Consider the following 8,145-nt stretch of genomic DNA (forward strand, 5'->3'; position numbering starts at 1 on the left):
TGGTGCTCCCACTCGCGTTGCTGCAGCAAGAGACCAGCATGCTGGGTTTTGAACCCCAGTCCCTGTGCTTTGCCTAAGCAGGCGCTTTAGTCCACTGAGCTATCTGGCCAGTCCTAGTCTGCTGATATCTTGATTCCTCTTTTCTCCCTCCAATTCCTACCCCTCCTTATTTACTAAGCTTTGTTTCCATTTTAGCCCTTTTTTACCATTTATTTTTTCTTTTCCCTGCCTTCCTTTCCCCTGCTCCTTCCCTAGTTCTTGATTTCTTTTAAAAAATTTCTTCCTATTTCACAATACCTATTATACACTTTGGTCCTTATTTACACATTTGGTTTCTCATACCAGACAATGTGATATTTACACATCTATTTCTGATTTATTTCACTTAAAATTATAATCTCAAGGTGCATCCATTTGATTACAAATGTCTCAAGTTTATCCTTCTTCATGGCTGAGTGGTACTCCATTTTATACAAAAACACCTTTTTATCCATTCTTCAGTTGATACTCACTTGGGCTGTTCCCAAGATTTAGCTATTACAAACTGTGCTACTGTAAACATAGGTACATGTATCACTGTGGCATAATGTTTTTAATTCTTCCAGGAAGATACCCAGAAGGGGACTAACTGGGTCTAATTGGAGTAACTTTTTTTTTTTTTTTGGCAGAACTGGGGATTGAACTCAGGCCCTTGCGCTTGCCAGGGAAGCTCTTATTCTACTGAGCCATCTCCCCGGCCCCTAACTGGGTCTAATTGGACCTTTAGATTTAATTCTTTGAGGAATCCCCACACTGATTTCCATAGTGGCACCAACAGGGGAGAAGAGTTCCTTTCTCCCCACAGCCCCACCAGCATTTGTTATTGGTCAATTTGTGAATGATAGTCATTTTTTTCTGGAGTGATATGGAATGTTAGTGTTGCATCTCTCAAATAATCAGTGATGTTGAATATTTTAAAATATATTTATATGCTATTTATAATTCTTTTGAGAGGGGCTGGTGAGATGGCTCAGTGGTCTAAAGCACCCACTTAAAACAAGCTTAGCAAAAAAGCACAGGGACCGCGGTTTAATCCCCCAGCACCACACGCCAGCCAGCCCCGCCCCCTGGTGGGCTGAGCTGGCCACACACACACACACACACACACACAAATAAATAAAATTTAAAAAAAAATAATAATTCTTTTGAGAAGTGCCTATTCATTTCAGATGTCTAGCTTTGGGTTGGGTCTTTAAATTTAGGGGGGTATGATTTTTTTCCAGTTCTTTATGTGTTCTAGATACTAGTCCTTTAGCTGAGGGACAACTGGATAATTTTTTTCCACTCTGTAGTTTTTTTTATCCAAATGATAATTTCTTTTGTATGCAAAAGCTTTTTAATAGGATGAGATCCCAGATGTTGATTCTTTGTAGTATTTCCTAAGTGATCAAGGTTTTGTTCTTAAAATCTTTGCCTCTCTCTCTCTCTCTCTCTCTCTCTCTCTCTCTCTCTCTCTCTCTCTCATTTTAGTGCAGGGTCTACAGGGTCTGCAGGGTCTCACTATGTAGATTGAACTTGTAGCAGTTCTCCTGTTTTTAGCCTCCCTAGTGCTAGAATTACAGGCACATGTCAACATGCCCAGTCTCAATTGCTGTCTCAGCATGCCACCAGGGGCGAGGCCAGCATGGCACATCAGGGATCAAACCCTGGTCGCTGCACTCTGCCTAAGCAGGTGCTTTAGTTCACTCAGGTATCTGGCTGGACCATATGAAAAAATAAATATTTTTAAAAATTTTAATCATGGAAGCTTTTGGTGGAGGGATTCCTTTTGGAATAGGATCAACTACTTTTTATAAGAAAATGTTTATTTTTAGTTTTCATCAATAAATTTTCTGTTTTTTTATGCTTTTGGTTCTTTTCAAGTACTTCTAATCCATGTGTTTTCCATTTGGTACAGTAGGAAGCAAATTATGCTGCAATAATCAAAAGTTGTTCAAGAGAATGAACAACTTTAATTTTCCTTTTATTTTATTTTTATTCATTTATTTATTTTTTGCGGAACTGGGGATTGAACTCAGGCCCTTGCGCTTGCCAGGGAAGTGCTTATTCCACTGAGCCATCTCCCCGGCCCTAATTTTCCTTTTAAAGTGTTCATTCAGCTCTTTAACAAAAGAAGAACCATGATGTTCAGCAAAGATAAAAGCAGTACTTCTAGTCAGACAAACTTGAAGACATATACATAAATATAAAAAAATCTGAGAAGTCCAGATATGTTTGGAATTTTTGTTCCCAAGAGATAACTGACTTTCAAAGTCACCATACTGGTGGCAAGTCGCCATACTGGTGGCAACCCTGGCTGTCACTGCACTGATCACTAGTCCATAAGCAGGAATGTGGCACTGCCCAGTTGTAGCACAAACATGGCCACTTGAATCACCCCTCCCAAGAAGGCTACTGCCACAGCAATGCAGATCCTTTGTAACTGAAGTCAAACACACTCAGCAGACTCAATCTATTCAGCATGGTGAGGCTCTGGCTGCTTTCAGGAACCAGCTCTCCCATAGAATTGGCTGATATCACAGATGTCAAGGTGAGGGCTGGCCTGAGAGCTCAGTGGACTAAGGCGTCTGCTTAGGCAGAACTCAGCGGCTGGGGTTCAATCCCCAGCGGCCCCACCCCTGGGGTGCGCTGAGACAGTGATTGAGACTGGGCATGGTGGTGTGTGCCTGTAATCCCGGCACTTGGGAAGCTGTAAACAGGAGAATCACTATGAGTCTGATCTACACAGTGAGATCCTGAACACCCTGTAGACCCTGTCCTAAATACAGGAAAAAAAAAAGAAAAAAAAAAAAAAAAAAAAAAAGATGTCAAGGCAAAGATGCCTAGACAACATGATATCTCATTCCAAATATGGCATAAATGCTGCTAGGAAATAGCCATACAAAGTATCTGGAAGCAGGTTTTCTTTCAGATTGTAATGTGGTGCCCATTCCAAAACAGGTACTCACCTTCTGTACCACTGTTTGGTGTCTTCACAATGCGTACTCCAGAGAACAGTTTATTTTTCGTATTTGTCCCTGTCATATTCGGGTTTCCTCTCATAGAAATCAACTCTTTAAACAATAAAAAAGTCATTGCAGAACACCTCTTTTCAATGCCAGGGTCCAATTCATCTGTGCTTGAATGTCAAAATGTCAAAAGCTGTTTACTCTTGAGCAATTCCAAAGAGGTTAGGGTCATGCTGATTAAAACATTTGCAAGAACAAAATAATATTTGGAGAGGTAACAGCTGTAGATTTTTGTTTATCTTCCAGTTCTTTATACTCCAGATGTCCTCCTGTTCAGCTGCAGATGCTTGATTCAGAAAAAGTGGGTTATCCTCATGTTAGAATTCCTTCAGTCTCAGATCCTGAAACTGAATCCACTGGACCTCTGCCTATTTACTCCAAGTGTATTCAAAACTTATTCCTATTTTATCACTGGCACCAACTTTCTGCCTCTGCACCTGACCTAACTAGTGATGTTTGTTCAAAAAATTTTGTGTACTCTGTGGAACAGGAGTGACCAGTCAACAGCCTTGTATTATTCTGATTTTATAGGAAAAGCTTTCAGGTTTTTTTCCATTTAATATGATGTTGGTGGTACACTTATCATACATAGCTTTTAACAGATTGAGATAAAATGCTTCTATTATATTTTCTTCAGGATTTTAATCATGAATAAATGCTGACTTTTTGTCAAAGTCTTTTTCTGAATCTTGAGATGATCATGTGATTTTTGTTCTTGCATCTGTTTATGTGATGTGGTACATTCATTGTTTTGGATATGTTGAACCATCCTTGCATTCCAAGGATGAAATCTTCTTGGTTATGGTATGTGATCTTCTTGGTGATTTGTTGCCTTCTGCCTGTCATTATCTTGTTAAGAATTTTTGCATCTATTCATGAGAAGCACTGATCAGTTCTTTTTAAAAACTTTTTATTATTACATATTTGTATAAATTTCTTTTCAGTGTCTATTGAAGTGATAATGTGTTTTTTGTCTTTTTTCCTGTTAATATGCTGCATTATATTTACTGGTTTGTGTATGAAGAACCTTCCTTTCATCCCTGGGATAAATCCTACTTTGTCATGGTGTATAATCTTCTTTATGAGTTGCCATCCTGTCTGACACTATCTTAATGAGGATTTTTGCATCTCCATTCATCTAAAAGACTGGCTGCTGGTTCTATTTTTGGATTGGATCCTTCTCTGATTCTGGTATCAAAGTAATACTTGTTTCCAGGAATTCAGTTTCATTAAAGAGTTTCATCAGTAGTGGTTGGCATTAGCTCTCTCTAAAGAGCTAACTCTTGTAGAATTCAGCAATGAATTCATCACAAACTGGGCTTTTCTTTCTTGGTAGTTTTAAAAATTACTTCAATTTCATTAACTGGTATTGAATTATTTAGAATTTTCTTGATTCAGCTTTGGTAATTTATATGTATCTAGAAGGGCTGGAGACATATCTCAGCAGTCTAAACACCTGCCTGGCAAATGCAAGGACCCGGGTTTGACCCCCAGTATCACATACAGAGCCAGTCTCAGAACCTTGGGTGTGCCAACTGGCCACTGAAACCAGGCATAGTGGCACATGCCTGGAATCCCAGTGATAGGGAGGCTGAAACAGGAGGATCACTATGAGTCCAAGCTGTGTAGCAAGACCCTGTACAAAAAAAAAAAAAAAAAAGATTTTTATTTTTTAAAAGATTTTTAAAAATATATTTAAATATACGTATCTAGGAACATGTCCATGTCTTCTCAATTTTCTATCTTATTAGAATACAAGTTCTCGTAATAGAGACTGATGATCTTCTGGATTTCTACAGGATCCATTATGATTTTACCATTTGGGTCATTTCTTTCTTGGTTTTGGTGAGATTGGCTAAGGGTGTGTTTGTTTCATTTAATCTTTCAAAAAACCAACTCTTCAATTCATTGATTCTTTGTATTTTTTTTCTTAGCCTCAGTGCATTAATTTGTGCTCTGATCTTTATCATCTCCTTCTTTGTATATGCTTTGGATTTAACTTGCTTTTATTTTTCTTGAACTTTTTTTTTTCGAAACCGGGGCTTGAACTCAGGCCCTTGCACTTGCCAAGGAAGTGCTTATTCCACTGAGCCATCTCACCAGCCCGATTTTTCTTGAACTTTGAGGTTCAATATTAGGTTATTTATTTGAGTTCACTCTGACTATATATTTTTTTTCTTTTTTGGTACTGGGATTCAAAGTCAGGACCTTGCACTTGCCAGGCACGTGCTTCAGCTGCTGAGCTAGCTCCCCAACTCTTTCTTTCTTTCTTTCTTTCTTTCTTTCTTTCTTTCTTTCTTTCTTTCTTTCTTTCTTTCTTTCTTCTTTCTTTCTTTCTTTCTCTTTTCTACTTTTCTCACTCAGCCAATATTTGTTGACTGTCTTCTGCATCCTGGAGGGCACAAAGTGCTCCTTTGGATGACAGACTTCTCTGAGGAAGTAAACATCTGAATTCCAGCCTGAACATTCAAGGGGACCCAACATTCTCCACAGATTTGGGCCCAACTTGTTTGGAAAACAAATAAAAACATTAATTGTGTTGGAGCAACTGAATAATCCTGGGAAAGTTGCTTCTTTTTTCCCTGAGAAGGTTGCTTGACCTCAGTCTTCTCATCTAGAAACAGCTAGCAACTTTGCTACTGTACCTCATAATTTTTCTCAGCTTGTCAGGCACGTTCTCCAATAGAGAAGTCACTGATCCTCCTGCTGCAGGTATCCCATTCCAGAGTTGGCAGGATGCTGGTTTCCTATAGGTTCTAGCATCCTAGCTGGATGTGGTGAGGTAACATCTGTAATCCCTTCATTCTGGGAGGCTAAGGCAAGTTCGAGTTCAGCCTGGACAATCTGGGCAATTTAGCAGTTTAGCAAGACCCTAATATGTGCATGAGGTCCTGAATAAATCTCTAACATTTTTATTTGTGAAGACAGGTCTCTCTCTCCCTAGGAGCTGGGGTTAGTGTTCCAGCCTGCTTCCTCCTTTCCTTTGCATTGTCTTCAATTTCTCTGGTTCACCTGCAATTTCTGGTTTTTCTATTGGCTTTTTGTTGACTCCTGGACCCCCAGCTACCCCAACTTCTTTTAAATTTATTAAGTTATTATTTTGTTGGTCTAGACTTTTGGGGGCAGGGAATTCTGACACAGGGTCTCACTGTATATAGTTCAGGCTGGCTTTGAACTCATTACATAGCTCAGGCTGGCCTCAAACTCACAGCAGTCCTTTGGTACCGGGCGGTGGTATTGTTTATGTCTACCAGGTAATCTAGTTATTGGTGTACAAGCAAGATCAAACAATCACAGCAGGTACATCACCTTGGCTGAAATATTATAGTCTACAATAACAGTAGCACCAAACATAGATTAGAAAATGACAAACTGTGTTACTTAATTGCCATTTTTAACCATATGTACAAGAATTATATAAAAAAATTTAAGACAAATCAGAAAATTATATACAGTATGTCTTCACTTAATGGTATAATTTTACTATTAATGTGTGATAATAGGGAGAAGATAAAATAGAGAAATAATAGAGGAAGATGAGGTAAGAAGTAAGGCTGAAGCACAGAGGAAGATTATGCAAGATTCATGGAGAAAATAGGAGGGAAATAAAGAATAAATCAAAAGAAGTTTATCTGTGATTTCAAGACTCTGGTTATTTTCCTGTGTCTACAGTTTTGTGATGATGACCATTTCAAGGTGTCACTCTGCTCTTGTTGTTTGACAAGGAGGCACTCGGAGCCCAGTTCTATGCTGAATAATCCCAGCTATGTGGCAAGAGGACAAGGGTAGAGTGCTCCATAAACCCAGCAAACCAGCAGTAGGATTAAGGCATGGTGTTTGTTCTGTTTTAAATCCACAGAAATTCAGGCTGCACTTAATGTCAGGTCATAGGGTTAGGGCCTGAGTTGTTTAGCTATGGGTGTTCCTTGCTGGCATGTCCATGGAACCCTGACCATGGATGTCTCCTGTGATGGGTCTTTACCAAATTACTGCTGTAGTTCATCACAGGCATCCTTGAGATGAAGCCACCCCATAGCTACTCTAAGTCCTGACTTCAGTGGGCTTTTCTCTAAAGCAGTGACCAAACATGCTTTCCAGTGGACATGGCAGTCACTTGGACTGGAGTCACTCACCAACTATAGCATCCACTGCTCTGCTCTACTGTTTAGTGCACAGCATCCACTGCTGTGTTCTACTGTTGCATCTCTCTTTGGAGGTCTCCGGAGTGACCTGGTTTCACTGTGGAAGTTTCAAATTTCCTTCCTCATGCCCTGAGCCAGGAGCCAAGAGCCAGGGTGAGAGTGCAGGTTGCCCTGTCCTTTTTGTGCATTGTGGGCTGTCTCTTCAATTTGTTTTTAGGCTCCAGTTTCCCCTTCAGATCCTCCATGGTTTCCAGGGGACAAATGCTTTTGTTGGGCTGCAAAAGCAGCTCTCATGATTTGTAAATTCAGCCTCAACAAAAAACAAACAAAAAAAGGAACAAGTTTTAACAAAAGAAAGACCTTTTATTCACAGAGAGAAAAGGGAATGGGAGAAAGACAAGATAGTTAGTCACCCTGATAAAAATTTACCGGAAAGATGGAGAACCCATGAGCCCTCCTTTGTTTCCATCTGTTTTTATAGTGGATAAAGAGGTCTTTCCTCTACCCCCTGCCCTAACTTGATTGTCTTTCAGGCACCTCTATCTGTGTCATTTCTTTGTTTATCTGCATGTACCTCCCTTCTGTTTGTTTACTTGTCCCTGACCTACATTTCAGGGCCTTATCTTTGGTGTGGGGTGTGAGTTGGCATAGGCATGCCTATTTCATGGTTACCTTAGAGTTAGTAAGGGGGTGTGTAGTGATGACTCTTGTAGTCTGAATTATATAGTAATATGATGACTATAGTGACCATAGAGTGGAAAATACAGTGACCCTAGAATATATATTCCACACATGTAATACATATTCATAGATGCATAGCTATGAGTGCATATTTATATAAGAGCTTTCCTTAATGTAATTTAGGGGGCCTGGCCCTAGCTCAGGCCTTTAAGTGGCTGCTTCCACAAAGCTGTCAGCCTCAGGTTGCTGGAGTTCGAACCTCACACCTCTCCCGC

Source organism: Octodon degus, unplaced genomic scaffold (assembly GCF_000260255.1).
Source record: "Octodon degus isolate 3935 unplaced genomic scaffold, OctDeg1.0 scaffold00028, whole genome shotgun sequence".
NCBI lineage: Eukaryota > Metazoa > Chordata > Mammalia > Rodentia > Octodontidae > Octodon > Octodon degus.